Source organism: Ambystoma mexicanum, chromosome 10 (assembly GCF_040938575.1).
Source record: "Ambystoma mexicanum isolate Mex_15411 chromosome 10, UKY_AmexF1_1, whole genome shotgun sequence".
NCBI lineage: Eukaryota > Metazoa > Chordata > Amphibia > Caudata > Ambystomatidae > Ambystoma > Ambystoma mexicanum.
In genome coordinates, this window is record NC_090932.1 from 299327892 (window position 1) to 299345447 (window position 17556).

At 41.5% G+C, this 17556-nt stretch overlaps 1 protein-coding gene and 1 long non-coding RNA gene across 2 annotated transcripts in view; both read right to left on the minus strand.

Moving 5' to 3' along the window:
• The window catches only part of MYO7B (myosin VIIB), a 1466289-nt gene extending 1465617 nt beyond the window's left edge, over positions 1-672 (minus strand). The window contains exon 1 of the mRNA XM_069617875.1: positions 439-672. The gene's annotated coding sequence lies outside the window, so the exon portion shown is untranslated. The remainder of the gene's footprint in view (positions 1-438) is intronic.
• Positions 673-11073: 10401 nt separating this feature from the next.
• Positions 11074-17556, minus strand: part of LOC138491378 (uncharacterized) — a 265842-nt gene continuing 259359 nt past the window's right edge. Inside the window, exons 3-4 of the long non-coding RNA XR_011275994.1 lie at positions 11998-12129; positions 11074-11489 (exon numbers count right to left, since the gene is read on the minus strand). This is a non-coding gene — a long non-coding RNA (uncharacterized lncRNA). The remainder of the gene's footprint in view (positions 11490-11997; positions 12130-17556) is intronic.

Consider the following 17556-nt stretch of genomic DNA (forward strand, 5'->3'; position numbering starts at 1 on the left):
ATGTGTGCCATTAATTTGTGAGTATGTAAGCCTGCTTTTTCAACGCGATTTTCAAGGACTTACCCATTGAAAAACGCGTTTGTAAATCAGGCCAAGTGTGTTCTCAACAGGGTGTTGGGGTACTTTAGAGTGTAATGCATCTATTGTCTTTCCTGTGTACCAGGAAGCGGCTGGTTGTTCTTTAATGTTGGGCGCCATCAGGATAAGCTATCAGTGCACGCATTTGAGTGTCTAAAACGGACACGGCGTCAGTTAGGTCTGTACCCGTGCAACGGTCAAAAGAAAAACAAAAATGAAGCGTGTGTGCTGTGATGGGATAGGGGCAGGGACAACTGGGATAGGGAAGCAGGGTCTCCCATCCATTGAAGAAATGAAGGAGTGTAATGAAAATAGCAACATCGGAAATGAAGAAATTAAATCAATTCGTGCCTTTGATACCTGAGTGGAAGGAAGGCGGCGTCCGCTGTTGTGCCACCCGGTTCTTTAGAGACAGAGAACTGCGCACCTCTCCCTGGTATACAGCACCCGCCTGAGCAATGAAAGCAGAGGCGCCGGCTGGTTACAGGCCCGGCTTTTATGACAGGACTTTGCCCCCATTCTCATAGCACGCTGGCCCACCTGCTCCGAGGCCCACGTGATGCTGGAGGCGGCGGGGCCGGCGTGACTCGCGTGGACTCTACGCTGACACGCTGCAGTTACACGTTGCCGCCGGGTGTTTCTTTGCGCCCTTATCTGTGATGTCTTCTTCGCTAGAAGTTGAAACTCTGAATGGGCGAGGCCCCGTACGAGTGAATAGTTACCGGTGTCTCAAGAAAGCCAAATGTTAACTGCATGAGAGGGTCGACAGAGGAAGGGAGAGACTGGAAGCCTGAAGTTAATAATCTCCACGACTACGATCTAGCTCTCACTCAAGCATTGCTGGGGCACAATGTACATTCAACCAGAAAACCGTGCTTCAACCACGTCAGGCAATATCGACAAAGGCCGCAAGGATCCGGAGTAGGCGCATTCTGCCGCGGTTATGTGCTCTTTTTCTGGACCAGCGTGCTTCGACCTTGAACTTCAATTCTCCCTGTGTCATAAAAATGCAGACATTAATGACCAAAATCAATGGCGACCGGTGCATGTTTTAATTGGAGGGGTGTAAATGTCAAATCCCTCTCCCTCCACCCAAGAGGTGGGAGCGACCGAGCACAGCAAGCGGTGTGGGTGGGATGGAAGGGTTAGCCACTTGAGAAATGTGTTTAAATGTTTGGTTAAAATCGTGCATTTTCAGCACACTTTCTGTTAAAAAAACGAGTAAAAAGAAACAGGGTAATGGGTTGTGTATGCATTATAAAATCCAATAGATGCAAGTCATCAACATGGCACAGGAGCATTATTCACCTCATTTTCATGATGCCTTTGCACACAACATATGCAAGTATTAACATATTTTAAGTTATCTGTGCCCATACATGTCAACGGCTACTGCAGCAATATATGCCCACATTACCATATAAGAACATACTCCTGTTGACATTACCAATACCAAATCCCATGCCACAGTATGAAAGAATGTCCAGATTGGACCCCCTGAGGGCCAGTCTCAGTAAGAACTCCCATTATTCTGCCTTCCACCTTGTTGCCCAGTAAACAAATGCCATGCCACTGTGAATATGTGTCCAACCTGGACAAACCATTTTGATGTGTCCAGTTCGGACAAATAGTCACCTCACCAATAATAAAAAAAAGTCCTACTGGCTGCCCTCCTACCGTCCTCCTTTTCCTCACCCTAACCCACAAAGCCCTCAATAATGCTGCCCCCAGCTACCCGACGGACAAATTAAAGAGAAAGCCATCCATTAGACATACTAGAACCGTCAATTCTAACTGCCTGATAATTCCAAGATTCAAACTCTCCACCATCGGAGGTAATAGCTTCCCCGTGAAAGCTGCTACACTCTGGAACTCCTTACCATATAACCTGAGAGCAGACCAACCTTACTTACACTTTAGAAGGAATATCATCAAACACTTGAACTCCAATAACCCATAGCCACCATCCTATTAGTCTCCTCAAGCCATAGCCCCAACGGTATTACCCAAATTGTTTGTTTACTGGTAATATATATATATATAGGGGTGTTGGGGGGTGGGGGGTTGTGGAGGGTTTCCCCCCGCATATATGGTACAATTGACCTTCACAATTCGGTCAATTGTGAAAAGGTCAATTGTCATTCGAACAGTTGTAAAATGAACAATTTGTATACAACCGCCCCAACAGTATTATATAACCTTGCCTACTTATGCACATGACATTGAACAACTACTGTACATTTTATCACATCTATGCATATTAATCCTACCTCCTACATCTGTACATAATTGCACACATATATATTGCTGTATGTATATTACATTGTATAGGACATTGTATATTGTATAATTCTGTATATTTTTTTAATTGTATATGTCGCTATTTTTTTTTCTAACTATATTTCTGTAACGTAAGCTTCACATTTTCTTACTGCTGCGCCCTGCTGCCTCTGGGTACGGAGCGTATTATAAATAAATAAAAAAACAAACAAACAATAAGAGGCCTGCTGCCCAGCTGGCACACATATACCCGCATTCATCAATGATCATTCGTAATTCATACAGCATTCAAACGCCATTCACTCTCGCTTTCACAAACACATGCATCAACATTCATAAGTCATCATTCATTCTTCATTCCCTCTCCATTCACACTCACATGCAGCAGTCATACTGCGTCATTAATTCTTGATTCACATGCCATTCACACATGCATCAGCATTCATACAGCATTATTCATTCTTCATTTACTCTCCATTTACATGCATGCATCAGCATACATATGTAATCATTCATTCTTCATTCACTCTCACATTCACACAGATGCTTCAGCATCAATCATTCTTCATTCACTCTCACATTCACATGGCATTCATTCTTCATTCACTCTCACATTCACGCATCCATCATCATTCATACAGCATCATTCATTCACTCCCACATTAACTCCACGTCCCTGTGCCTTGTCTAAGTACTTACTTGTGGGATAACCTTACCTCACAGGTAAGAACTGGAACAATGAAGACTCTGACAAGGAGTAATGAATGTTATAGGCAAGTCATTCCAGTATTACCTCCACATCCCCCTTCCTCTGTAATTTTACCTCACAAGTTAGTACTGGTACTAGCAAGAGTGGGACTAAGAGTAATGAATATTACCGGTAATTAATTCCAGCATTCACAGACAAGCATCAGCATGCATATGGCATAATTCATTCTTCATTCACTTTCACATTCACACATAAGCATCCAGATGGCATTCTTTCTAAATTGACTCTTACATACACACACGCATCAGCATCATTTATTCTTCATTCATTTTACATTACAACCATGTACCGCTTCCTCGTCCAAGTACTTACTTGTAAAATAACCTTACCTCACAGGTAAGTCTTGGACAAGGAAGAGTATGGCTGGAGTAATGTAGATTACTGATAAATAATCCCAACATTACCCTGCATCCATCTTCCTCATCCCAGTACTTACTTGCAAGATAAGGTTACCTCAAAGTAAAAACTGCGATGAGGAAGAGTAGGACAAGGAGTAATGAAGATTGCTGGCAAATGACCCCAACATTCACACATACCCCCATCAGCATTCATACGGCATCATCATTTATTCTTAATTCACTCTCACATTCATTTCACACACACATGCATCAGCATTCATACATCATTCATTCTTCATACATTCTCCATTCACGCACACTCAACAACATAATTATTTTTTCATTCACTAACACATTCACTAACACATTCACGCACATGCATCAGCATTCATAAAGCATCATTCATTTTTCATTCACTCTCCATTCACATGCACACTTCAGGATTTATACGGCACCATGCATTCTTCATTCACTCTCAGATTCACACACATACACATCAGCATTCACACGACATTCATTCCTTATTCACTCACATTCACTATCGCACTCATACAGCGTGCATACGCTCTCACTTAATCATGCGCACCCAAACAACATGCACTCTCATTCATGCACTCACTAACACAAAACACTTGCAAACATGCACACACAAATCCATTATTTAAAATGTTACTGTGCTGCCCCACTCCAGATTTCAGTCTTCTCAGCAACGGCTCTCGGCCCCCACGCAGCATAAACAAGCAGCGGGAAGCAGGGAGTACTTCATGGTTCCTGCTGCATAGGCGTAGTGGAACCAGAGCACCTTGCTCACAATGCCTCTCGAGCCCTGTATCTCGAGAGGCAAACCATCCCAGCTTTGCATGGCTCATTGAGCATACGCTGGGGTACTATAAAACTGTCAAAGAGAAACATTTCTCTTTGATGGCTCAGTTAAAGCCAGCCCAGGAACACTCCTTCAGGTGCTTGCTGCAGCTGGGGGAGCGTTCAGTGTTTTCACTTTGCTGGCTTGGCTCATCTAAAAGGGGTGTGTGAGACTTCTTAGCGCTATAATTCAAACAAAATAGAGCATTCTGAGACAGAGTTTCAAAATTGTAAGGTAAGATTTAATTTGCGCATTTCACAGACTCAAGCAGACTTCAGGTTCATCCACAACCAGTATTTCATGGAGAGTGGAGAAGTGAAGTGCCTGAATGGTTCACTGTGTCTCTTCCTATAGAAAACAAAGCCTGCATCAACATAGGTCATTTGTTATTCACTTGCAAAAGATAATAACGCAAATATGTTCAGACTACATACACAATGTTATACCTAATCCCAGGAGGGCAGAACAAATTGCATATTCAACAGATGTTATTGCTATGTTAAGAGTCTCCACTTTGCTTATGGCCTAATTACATACTCTTTCCACCAGTTCACGGACGGTGACTGGTGTTTGCGGTCCTTAAACACAGAACCTGCCTGCCTTTCGTTCCAACAATAGTCACCCTATTTGCACAACCTTAAAAAGACACCTTTCGTGCTTAAAACAAAAATAGAAGGGCGGAACACTTTGACTCAGTATGTAACTAATCTCTGCTTAGTGCAGTCAGTCTATACAAAGTATTTACCTAAAAGAATGAAACCATATTGAAACAGGTTTTTTCTTACTTTGCTGAATGGGGGGGTTCTGCCTTTAATGTTATTTTAACTAGGCTTATCATTGAAGGCTAGGTGGCTAAAAAGAGCCGCAAACACATTTCCATTTTGTACTACTCGATGAATGACAAATGCGACCCCATTTTGAACATTACTTAAGAGAACAGAGTTTTTTATCGCAAAAAGGGGATTAGCTTAGGGCTAAGAAAATGCATATTATTATTATATTCAAACAAACCCTCCTTTACGCCTAAACTAATTCCTTTTCGCCTAAGTCAGTTAGACTTTCAACATCTATGTTCATTAAATCCTGAATTTACATTTCTTCCATCATCATGGTATTAGTTTTATAACTATCCATGGGGATACTGCTTCATTCTTTTTACTACCCTAACACAGTTTAGAGATATAAGAGAACAACATACAGGACTGCACTGAAGACAACAACAGTAACCTAACATTAAGCCTAATACTACTAACAATACAGACAGCACTTTCCATCCCCAATCCTTTAACAAGTTATAAAACCATTGGGACCAGCTTCTCAACTGTCCAACCTCATAATGTACTGCTTCTCCTAGTATGTGTAATTGATCAATAACATCAAAGATGTCTTTAGAGCTATCAGGTAGGTAGGTACAGCAAGAGGAGCTCACTATTTTACAAACCCCTCCTTTCGCAACCGTGAGAATGTACAACACCATCCTATTTTGAAGTGCCACCAATCTAATAGCGTTCTGTTCAGTCGTTACATTTACAAACATTTCTGCAGTCTCATTTAACATACTTTCTACCACTCTACTGAGTCTACGAATGCTTATGGAGTTAATGGCAACTCCTAACAATGGTATTATTGCTTTCCCAAAATCTGTTGCTACCTGGGCATCAGTATCAGTCTGGTCCACTTCTCTTTTCCCTCTGTGCAGTTTTGCACGCTGATATATATTCTCTGCGGAGGCCACATAAACTCCAGGAAATACATTAGCAAGGTAAAATATGCCTGTCCAACCCTTCTTCAACCAATTATATGTTTTCCCGTCTTCAAAAACATAATACCAAATCCCATAAGGAAGAATGGAATTAGTATAATTAGTATAGTCAACGATTGTATCAAAGGATTGCATATTATACTTATCTCTTCCTATAGCAAATGGGGCCCCTCCTATCCTATGAGTTACCTAGAATAAAGGATATGTAACATTCATATAAGAGGTATAAGATCTCCATGGAAGGTTAGACACCATACTAAGACTTGAATGGTTGCTATTAAGGGTGTTATTACATATTTCAGGATTTTTAATAGTAGTGTTAAGCATTATCCTTCCATGAGGGGCACGTGCTCTATCCCAATCATTTGTCAACCTGAGACAGAGAAAGCACAGTACATAATTTTGACCAATTAACTGGGACTGCATATTGGGGTATCCCTACCCATCTCCACTCTGCAGAACATATAAACAAAGCCAACAATTTGTTCTATTAATAGCTTTTTGAAGTTTACCCAAAACCTGTACATATTAATTATTTTGGTAACCATATCTTTGAAACACATCCAAGGGATAATGAGTATGGGTTGACACGAGGAGTAAAGGGGAGCTCGGTAGTGGCTTCAGTGTCATTGGGAAGAAGTGTCTTTAAAAGATGCACAGAATCATGTTCAAGGAACCAGAAAAAGGCAGAAAGTCCTACCACTAAAATCATACAAAATGCCAATTTTACTATTCGGTCTTCCATCATCCATAGTTTTTGTGAGCAAGAAGGTAAAATCACTTAATTGTTTTTCATTCAAATTGGACCACCAAGTGGATGCAACTCCATAATGCAGTTTTTCTTCAGTCCTTGGTCTTCAGTGCACAGGGATCAGGAAATGTTCATTTCTCGTAGGTGCAAGGTTGACCTCAATATCAAACCTGCACTTGTAGGATTCTGATGGGTACAGACTGACATCAGTACCAGATTTGCACTTTATAGATTTCTGGTGGGCAATCGTATTTCTTCCTGGTTCTTAAATTGTATCTAGTTACTCCTGGGATAGTATGATCCTCGAACAAAGTGGGTGTCTTTATTGCAGACTTTATATCAGATTTTGACAAACTCACAGGGATGCGAGGATTCTTTATTTCAGATGAAGGAGGATGATTTCCATCAGAGGGTTAGGGCAAAGGAACCAATTTGATGTGAGCAGTGTGGATCCAATTCCTTTTCCCTTCTACTCGGACTGCAGTTTGGGTGGCCAGCAACACCTGGTATGGTCTTAGCCAATGTGTTTCCAGTGCAGTGCTTCTTTGAAAATGTTTGACCATCACCAGGTCGCCCGGTTTCACCCAATGTCCTTCTCGCAAATGTGTGTCCGGCAAGCTATCCTTCACCTGCTGGTGGATAGAATGCAATTGTTCAGTCAATTATTTACAATAATAAACATGTTCAATATCCTTCAATGATCGTGGTCTAGGAGCACCCAAAACATTAGCTGGTCTGCCCATGACGATTTCATAAGAGGATAGCCCTGATTTGGATGCAACTGTAGTCCTCATAGAGAGTAATGCTAAATGCAGAGCGTTTGGCCATTTAAGGCCTGTGTGCGCACAAAGCTTAGCTATTCTGCTTTTTAGAATTCCATTGTGGCGCCCAATTAACCCTGCACTTTGAGGATGGTTAGCTGTGTGAAATTTCATTTTGATATGCAATCCATTACACACATTTTGTTTTACATATGCAATAAGGTGGGGGCCATTGTCAGACCAGATTATCGTGAGTAATCCAGACCTGGGGAAATATTTTATCAACATGACTCTCGCAGTGGAGATGGCTGTATTATCCTTCAAGGGAAAAGCCTCTACCCATTTGCTAAAGGCATAGATCACCACCAGCAAATATTTCAAATTATTACATCTTTATAATTCAATGAAGTAAAAATGCAAAACTTCAATGGGAAGGCAGGAGGATCAAAATTTCCTGCGGAGACCGTAGTCCCTCGGGCTACATTATGTCCTAAGTAAATTATACAGTTTCTAACCACATTATCATCTGTTGTGGTAATCAATAAATTACTGAAACATTCTCCAATTGTTTACAAATAGCTTTAGCGTGTATGTGGGCAGGTCCGTTGGTCATACGCACAACCAGGGGTACATAGGCATTGGGTAACATCCACTGTTTTTTAGACCCTGTGATCCAACACCTGTCTTCATCCTGCATAGCAAAGCTGTCTTCCCACCCCCTATTTCCTCTTCAGTGGCCATTGCTTGTATCTCTTTAATGCTAACAGAGGTTTCCTCCATAGATCCTAAATCCTGAGTCCTTCTAATATGCTCAGCATTATACATCCCAAGGTACAATCTAATGCTGTTTGCTTAGCTAGGGGGTCAGCAAACTCATTTCCTTTATGAATTTCAGTCACTATTTTCTGATGGGCAGCATTTAACTATTGCTAGTTTCTTTGGTAGCGTTGGAGAGGACAACAGTCATAATATTATGGAACCATGCTGTATCTTAGTTCCATGTGAGGTCCGATAATTCACAAGCATGAGTCAAAGCTATGATTTCTGCTGCTTGTGCTGAATTAAATGGAAGTTGTTTAGTCTCCACTATCATTTTTAAAGTAGTAAGTGCATAAGCTGCGGTTGTAGTTCAGTCAGGCATTTTAAAACATGATCCTTCACAATATAATTCTCCTTCTGCCTGCATAATGGGGGTATCTCACAAATCAATTTGGCCTTTGGTGTCTTCTATGGTTGCAAAGATACAATCATGGTTGGCTGCCTCATTATCCCCGATACCCTGATTTGGTATGGGTAATAGCTCAGCGGGGTTGAGTGTGTTGCAGTGCTTAATTGTGATATGTGGTGCAAACAATAATTATTATCTGGTAAGTCCAGCAATAGTCATATATTCGGTCTGAGTCATATTTGAAAGGACATCAACTGAGTGAGGTACAATCACGGTTAAAGAGTGACCAAAATCCATACCTTCACATTGTTTTACTGACAAAGCTGCAGCTGCTGCTGCGTGCAAACATTTAAGCAAAGCACACGCAATAGGGTCTAATATGGAAGAAAAATAGCTGCACTGTCTATTCCTTCCTCCATGTTCCTGTGTGAAAACAGCCAAAGCACATCCATCAACTTCATGCACAAACAAAACATATTCCTTATTATAATTCAAAGTCCCTAAAAGGGGGGTAAAACAAAGTGCTGTGCGCAACAAAACAAATGCCTCTTAATGTTCATCAATCCATCGCACTGGATCCTGTAAATTTTTAGTCGTACGTTGTATCAAGGGTTTGACAATAAGCGAGAAATTGGACATCCATTGCATACAATAGGAAGCAGTGCCTATAAGCGCTCAAACTTGTTTTTGTGTTTTTGGCTGTGGCATTTTAGAAATCGCTTGTATTCTTTCAGGTGCTAGTTTCCTACCCTCCTTAAACAGGAGGTACCTAACATATGCTACATCCTGTCTACAATACTGACAGTTCTTCAAAGATGCTTTAGGATCATGGCAAGCTAAATGTGACAATAACAATATAGTTGCAAGTTTACAGAGTTCCTCCGTGAGAGCTGCTATAAGCAAATCGTCAATATACTGAATCAATGTAACAGATTCAGGCAATGTCAAGGAATCCAACTGTTCCCTAAGTGCCCTACTGTATATACTTGGGCTTTCTGTATAACCTTGTGGTATTCTAGTGAAAGTATACGCTCTGCCACCGAGGGAGGAAGCAAATAAAAATCTGATTTCTGAATGCAATGGTATACTATGCATTTTTTAAGTCGATCACTGAAAAATAGTGTGCAAATGGTGGTATCATGGTATGAATGTTGGTAATGTCTGGAACTATTGGAAAATGAGGTACAACAATCTTATTAATCACTCTTAAATCAATTACAAGTCGATATGGTAGATTTGTGTCCCCTTTTTTAAACAGGTAAAATGGGGCTATTACATACACTCCCCTTTATTTCTTATATGATCCCTTGTCTTACTAAATCTGAGACAATTGTTTCAAGGGCTGAATAAACTTCAGGGGATACGTTGTACTCAGGAATACGTGGATAAATTGCTCTCTGTTCTATTTGTATTTTTATTGGGGAAATTTCCATAAGACCAACGTCATTATCTGATACTGCCCATAAGGCATCAGGGGCATCATCAAACTTAAAAACAGATTAATTTTCGAAGGGCAAACTGTAATGTGTACTCCCTCTGGTGTACAATAAATAGTAGCATACAACTTTTTAAACAAATTCAATCCCAACAAATTCTCTCCACACTGTGTAGTTAATAAGAACAGTATCTCGCTAGCTGCCGGTCCTAAAAGTACAGGCACTGTGACCAATATTTACTAACTACATGTGTCCAGCGAACCATACTGAAATATTAGTATACCCACTCACAGGAATATCTGCAAACTTAGCATGATCTATAGAGCTCTTTTGCACCCCTGTGTCTACTAGAAATCGATGCTCTTGTCTCCCAACTCTCGTGTGAACGTAGGGTCCTGTCTAATCCACAAGGATGGGACTTGGTTCCATTTTCATTTGAGCGCTGTCCTATTATGAGAAATCCCAGGAGAAATCCTCAATATTGTATTGATTAGTGACAAAAGACTTGCTTGGATTTTCAAAAACATTGGAGTTACTAGGAACTGTAGTAGTTGCTACAGGGCCAGCCACAGGCCCATGTGGTACCCATCCACCCCTACCTCTGCTCCCTGATGTCCTCTTCCCCTTCTTTGATACATTCCACTTGACCTATTCAACAAGGCTGGGCACTGTGCCCTCTCTGAGGCCCTACTGTCTGCAATATGCCCTGGCAGTGAAAATGTTACAAATGGACCAACACCTCTTCCTCTTGAGCCAATAAATGGCCCTCCTATAGTACCCTGTTGTACTTGCTGTATTAGATCGCAGAAAGGCATCGAAAGGATACGATTCAAGGGTTTTGATATCAAGGATTTTTATTAAACCTGATACAAATTTAATGTATGAAACAAATCATGATTTAATCTGCACTTGTAAAAACCAATTTACATAGCAGGAAACAACTTTTGTTAAAAAGAACACATCTAAATAGTAAAAATCATCCTATTCAATCGTCCAAGCATTCATCCACATACATCCATCCAACAAACCACTCATACCAAGCACCAATGGGTGTACAATATAAAATCTATAAGAAAATTAATGACATATAATTAATCAGAAGAATTTATAGAAAGAATGTTCAATCAATCTGTTGGGCCACAATAGATAGTATCAGTGGCCTAGGCAATTGAGATGGGTCCCAGAAGTCTCTGACCACGACCTCATCCCAATCCATACTCAACCGGTTTCAACGTATGTACTTTATTGTAGTAACGGCTTCATCAGGCGTAAAAAGTAGACATTCTAACAGTGGGGGAGGAGGGAACAAGAAAGAAAAGGGAAACATCAATACATATTCCCTTAACTTAGATAATGACATGAAACGATATACGATATATAAACTCCAATTCAAAAAACACTATGTAACATTATTAAAATGATCAATTAGTAGACACAAACAACAACCTGCTCTCAACCCGGGTGGAATTCTCCGGGGTGGACCTGAGGTGTCAGACAGAAGTGCTACCATCATGAATTGATGTCTCAAGGTGACAGTGGAACCAGGTCATGGACAGAGCCGATACCAATTAAAAGCATGATCATCATTTTGACAAGTGTGGGCGCAGAATTGAAGTGGCTATGGCAAGCCCAAAAGTTAGAAAATGTGAAGGAAGCACTTAGGTCACATACTTATTGTCTAACCCAAAGATATGGTTATCCTAACTATATACTGCAACTTCTGGCAATGGTGGTTGAGCCCCCAGATGTTAAACCGGGGCAAGAGGAAATCAGATGATGGAAATTGACTAACCTTCACATACACGTAGGGAGGCTGTTCGAATTTCTCTTTCATTTGTAGCTGGGCCACCTGTGTGAACTAATTGACAGCGTCCCAGAGAAAGTTCCTGCACACTACAATGCTGAGCGCCAGGATTGCTCCAACCTGTGAAGTGTTAATGGATATATAAACATCACCAGGTAGAAGCCCACCGTATAAGTCAAGAATAAAAAGTTGTAGGCTGACAATTCTTACCAAATGTGTCCAATTGATGACACAAAAAGCGAGGATGGATGTACTAGTGACTACAAGGGTCCAAAATGGGCTGCACTGATGTTAAACATGCCTAAACGAAAACCAGGCATTTGAATATGTAAGAGTATAAATTCATTCTAGTCACACTGATGTTATATGTGCCAGAACCATCAAGCAAGCATTTTAATGTACAAAAGTTGGACTTATTCCAGTCACACTAGTTAATAAGCCTTCCCCAGTGAGAACTAGCCAAATTCGTACGGCATGTAGTGCCAACTGGAGTTAGCTCGCGGAAGGTAGGGAACGGTAACTAAAATAAAAGCCCTCAAAATTCTGTGGCAATATATATAGTCACCGAACATGTGATAACCTGAATAAAGACAATTCTCCCTTACTGGCAGACAGCCTCTAAATGTCAACACCCAACGTCGTATCGCTTACCTGAGGCACACAGAAGATCTTGTCCCACTTGCGGCCGCTGGTCACCCGTCCAAAAGTAAATTCCGGCAGGCAGAAGCATTAAGCAGCGCCTCATCGGTCTCTGTAGCGAATAAAATAGCGTCTGCTGGGACACGTGATCATGCATTGTGTCACATGATCCCGCAATGGGCTGTACCGCCACAGACTTGGAACTTGCTTCCTGAGTAGTAGCGTGCTCGCGAGAAAACGCACATGACTTAAACGTTAGATGCGTGCTGCCAAGGCAACAATGCATTATGTACTGGGGCGGAACCCCTTACACCAGGTTTGTATCTTCGTGCAGGCATAATGTCCCCATCTTAGGGAGTTGTTTTCTTGTACCGCAAATAAAGAACCCGTGTACACAATATATATTTGTGTGTGGTTGTAATTTCTCAAGGTTGAATGGCATCTTTTTCAGCACGTTGTAAAGAAATGCTGTAATAGCTTAACGTTACTCCTAAGTGTAAGGATTCTCGCGAGAGTCCTAAGGACATGATGTAAAGTCCTAATTAGAATGAAAAAGACTAGGGACTGAGGACCAGGATCCCCATTTGCTACTTATCTTGCTGAGTTTCTCATGGTAAATGGCATCTTTATCAGCACGTTGTAGATGGATGCTGTAATAGCTTCACGTTGCCCCTAAGTGGAAGGATTCTCACGGGAGTCCTAAGGACGTGATGTCAGGTCCTAATTAGAATGAAAACGACTAGGGACTAAGGACCAGGTTCCCTGCTTGCTACTTACTTTACTGAATTAGACAAATTAGGACTACTACGATACAAGGGCCCATCAATCACAAAAAGTGTGATTATTTGCTCCAGTGCCATGGTTCCAAGTGTTTAAACCCAGCGTCAGTGTTTTTAGATTAAATATCCACAGTTGTTCTTTATAATCCAAATTTTTGAGCAGTTGGGTTTGATTTTGGGCATATACTTTTTCTATGCAAAACCAATCCAATTGTTCTGCCGTATGTCCCATCTCAATAAAATGGATCACCATGGGGGCATTGAGATTCCGTGTTTTAGTCTTAGAACGATGTTCATTAATGCGGGTACTCACCTCTCTGGTGGTTTTCCCCACATACAACAACTGGCATGGGCAACGAATGGCATAAATGACATTCTTACTCTTACACGTGGTGAAAGTACGAAGGTCCCACTTTTTATTGTGTAAGTTGAGCGAAGTGTTTTTTTTAAAAAAAACTTACATGCAACACATGAGGTGCATGGATAATGTCCCACCACTGAATTAGAATTAGTATCTCGAATAGCATGAATTTTAGGAAGAATTCTACTAGCACGCGTCATCTTTTGCTTCAAATTTTTACTTTTTTTAAAAAGCAAACAGAGGTTTTGATATGATAGTCCCTGATGTATTTAGAATTTTCCAGCTCTTTAAAATAATGCCTCTGATAGCATTACTGTGTTGGCAGAAAGTTGAGAGACATACTAGCTCGTCTTTCTTTTCAGTGTCATGCTTGGGTAACAGTAGCAAGTCTCGGTTGGAGTATCAAGCTCTCTTTTTAGAATGTTTTATGAGTTTCTAGGGGTACCCACGTTCTAGTAGTCTTTTTTCCAAAATGGCTGTGTGTTTAACAATGTTAGTGATGTCTGTACAATTGCGGCGTAGCCGTAGAAACATACCGTAAGGTAAGTTTCGAAGTAGACTGGCCAGGTGTTGACTTTCATATTTCAATGTCGTGTTTCTCTCTCTGTGGGTTTCCTGTGTAATTCTGTGCAAAGGTGCACTTCTTTTACAAAGTTAGACAGATCCAGGAAGGGAATCCTGGAAACTGAGTATTCAAAAGTGAAATGAATATCTGAATCTATAGCATTAAGCCATTGTACAAATGAAACCAATGATGTTGTGGAACCTTCCCAAATCATTAGTATGTTGTCAATTTACCTACGGTACACTTTAATTTGGTCTCTGAATGGATTAAATGCTGACAGATTTTTTTCTTCCTCCAGAAGCGCCATAAAAATAATGGCCAGATTGGGTGCGAAAGTGCAGCCCATAGCCGTACCCTTACATTGTAAGAAGAATTCCTCCTTAAATTTAAAGAAACTATTCTTATGGACCAACTCAGCTGCTTTACATAGGAAGTCTGTAGGGACCATGTGTGGTACAGGACGCCAATTTAACATTGTTTGTAGGCTCCCAACTGCTCTATCCTGGGGGATATTCGTATAGAGTGCTTCAATATCAAGTGTAACTAATATTCGAGTACTAGAGTCAAATGCTTTGGATTCCACAAGGTTAATGGCATCTCTTGAGTACTTGCTGTATTAACACTCTTGTCTTAAGATCTACTCTCTTTTTTTCTGCTTTCTCTTTCTACACATTTACTCTATTCTCATAATATTGGGCCATATGCAGAATATCTGACAGTGTTTTCGTCTGCTAAGCACTCTATGATTGCATTACAAGAACGCTCATTTCTGGTAATAATTGCCGGACAAATTTATCTACAAATAATTGCTTCCCTGCCAGCATAGTAATTTCTGAGAAAGCAGAAAATACTTGCTCAAACCTATTAAAATACTCTGTTACCCCTTCAGTTTTATTCTGGACACATGTAGCAAGCTTATTCCAATTAAACTTTTTCTCGGGTACTACCCTTTGAGTTGTGCAACTATCATAGTGGGAAGGTTAAGTACTATGGGAGCGGGCCTTTCGCCAGCTGTCCTGTTAACGTCTAGCTGAAAAAGTGCATCTCATGCCCTCCTCAAAGTTGCAGGGTCAGTGATATTTCTAATTGGTGTCCAAATATCTGATGGCAAAATTACTGAGAATAGAGTTTCCAAATCCCTACTACTAAAGATAGAGGTATTCAAAATGGCCTCTAATTCTTTATAAAACCCTGTAGGATTTGTCCTATTGTCAGGGATTGTCTGTTTTAATGTATTTAAATCTTGGTTGGAAAAGGGTACGTGAACAAACTGGGTATCATATTTAGCAGGTTGCATACTGGATTTCCTTTGATTATCAAGGACAGGATCTCCTTGTGCATCAAGCATGGCATGCTGTGCTATATAAACAGGCGGCACCTCCCACATAGGAAGCTGGCAACTCAGTGGTTTTCATAATTTTAAAAGTGCTGTTAAAGGAGAGTTCCGGGACTTTTTTTTTATTGTCCCTACGGGTCGGCCATGTGTTTGTAAGCATAAATCGGTAGATCGTAGGAAACTTTCCTATGGACCTTACCCGACTTTTCGCCCCTTATCGCACTCGAAATCAGCCTCCATTTTGTGATAATCCTATCATTCCGCCGCATCGACCTGGCTCACCTGCCTTTGCGGCACTAAATCAAATCCCCCGCCCCTGAGCCTGACATCAGCAGACGCATACTGCCCATTTCAAGCACGTCTCGTGTCAACAATCGCTGCGCCTCAGCTATTGACGTGTTGCCATGGAAAAGGCAGGACGCCTCTTTCCCCAATAAGTATAAACAGACCGTTTCACAACATACAGCAGCAGATTTTCGATTCCATTCCTCTCTCTGTGTTACTTTGAGTATTCTGTGACTCGTTTCAGTGCTCTGGTCAGCTACCTTCGCCGCTTGTAGCACGTGTGAACAGATACCAGTACCACCGCTATAAATTATTTTACTATCTTTACCGCACAATGGCCACAATAATGCCGTATATGTACGAGCCCGAGTACACCGAGGAAGAACTACTGGAAAGGCAAGCACGCGAAAACGATGGGGATTCGGACGGCAGTTGGGAGGACCAGTCAACGGATGAAGAGCCTGGACCATGTCGCATGGACGGCGTCTCCACCTGGTGCACGTGCAATCGGTGCGAGCTAATGCCAACTGAGGAGGAGAACTGCTGCTGCCGTGAAAATTCCGGGTGCTTGGCCTACATTTCGGAAAGCGAGCAAAGTCAGCAGGAAGGCGAGCAAAGTCCGCAATGCATCACCGAGCTGCCAGAGTTCAGGGAAGCCTGCCTCTCACGGACAGTGTTGAGGATGATGATGGTGCTTATGCACGAACTTCGTGGCACTGTTCGTCCGCGTAATCCGAGTAACGAGTAAGTATACTCTGTTTGTGATGTCAGTGATGCCACCACTATTTCATGGTCGTCTCCCACATATAAAATTACATTTACATCTCATTGGAACGCATGTAAATTGGTTCCATATAGTGCATTTTCTAGATATAATTTTTTTCTAAGGAAAATGACATGTGTTACCTGAATCGACATTGATAAGAAAGTTTGGTCAGTTTAATACAGTTTGCATCTTTTTTTTTCACAGGTGGTACAGGCTGGTGGCCTATCGTTGCTTCACTTGGTGGCTTCACGGGAGGCTCGGACACCGCGTTCGGAGAGTAATACCTGCCTGTGCGGTACTTGCCATTAGACAACATTTCCCCAGTGACAGTGGACAATACCGCGGATTTTCCCTCGATGTGCTGCAACCTCAACTTTACAATGTGTAATGTTTATTATTTATGTTTAATTAAAATCTAAAATAAAGCCCAACATATATTTTAACAATGGTTGTTTTGATTTTTTAAATGAATCTAGTGTATATTCTCCTGGGAGGGTGAGGTATTTATAAACTCACCCCCCTGCCTTCCATGTAGTAGATCCTGCAGCCATCCTCTTACATTCAGTTAGATGGCCTCTCCTTGGTGAGGCCCTGCGGCAAACGGGTCTTGTCTGCACGACCACCGCCCCGATCCACCCCCCGCCCTATCAAAGGCAGTTCGCACCGGGGTACTTGAGCTGCTGGCAAGTGGAGCTGTCAGGGAGCGATAAAGGCCAAGAGGTGCCAAAGACCATGTACACTTCAAAGTGGTCTATAGAGCATGGGTTTGTTGTTCCCATGTCTACCTCCAGACCCCGTGTCTCCTGCCAAGCATCC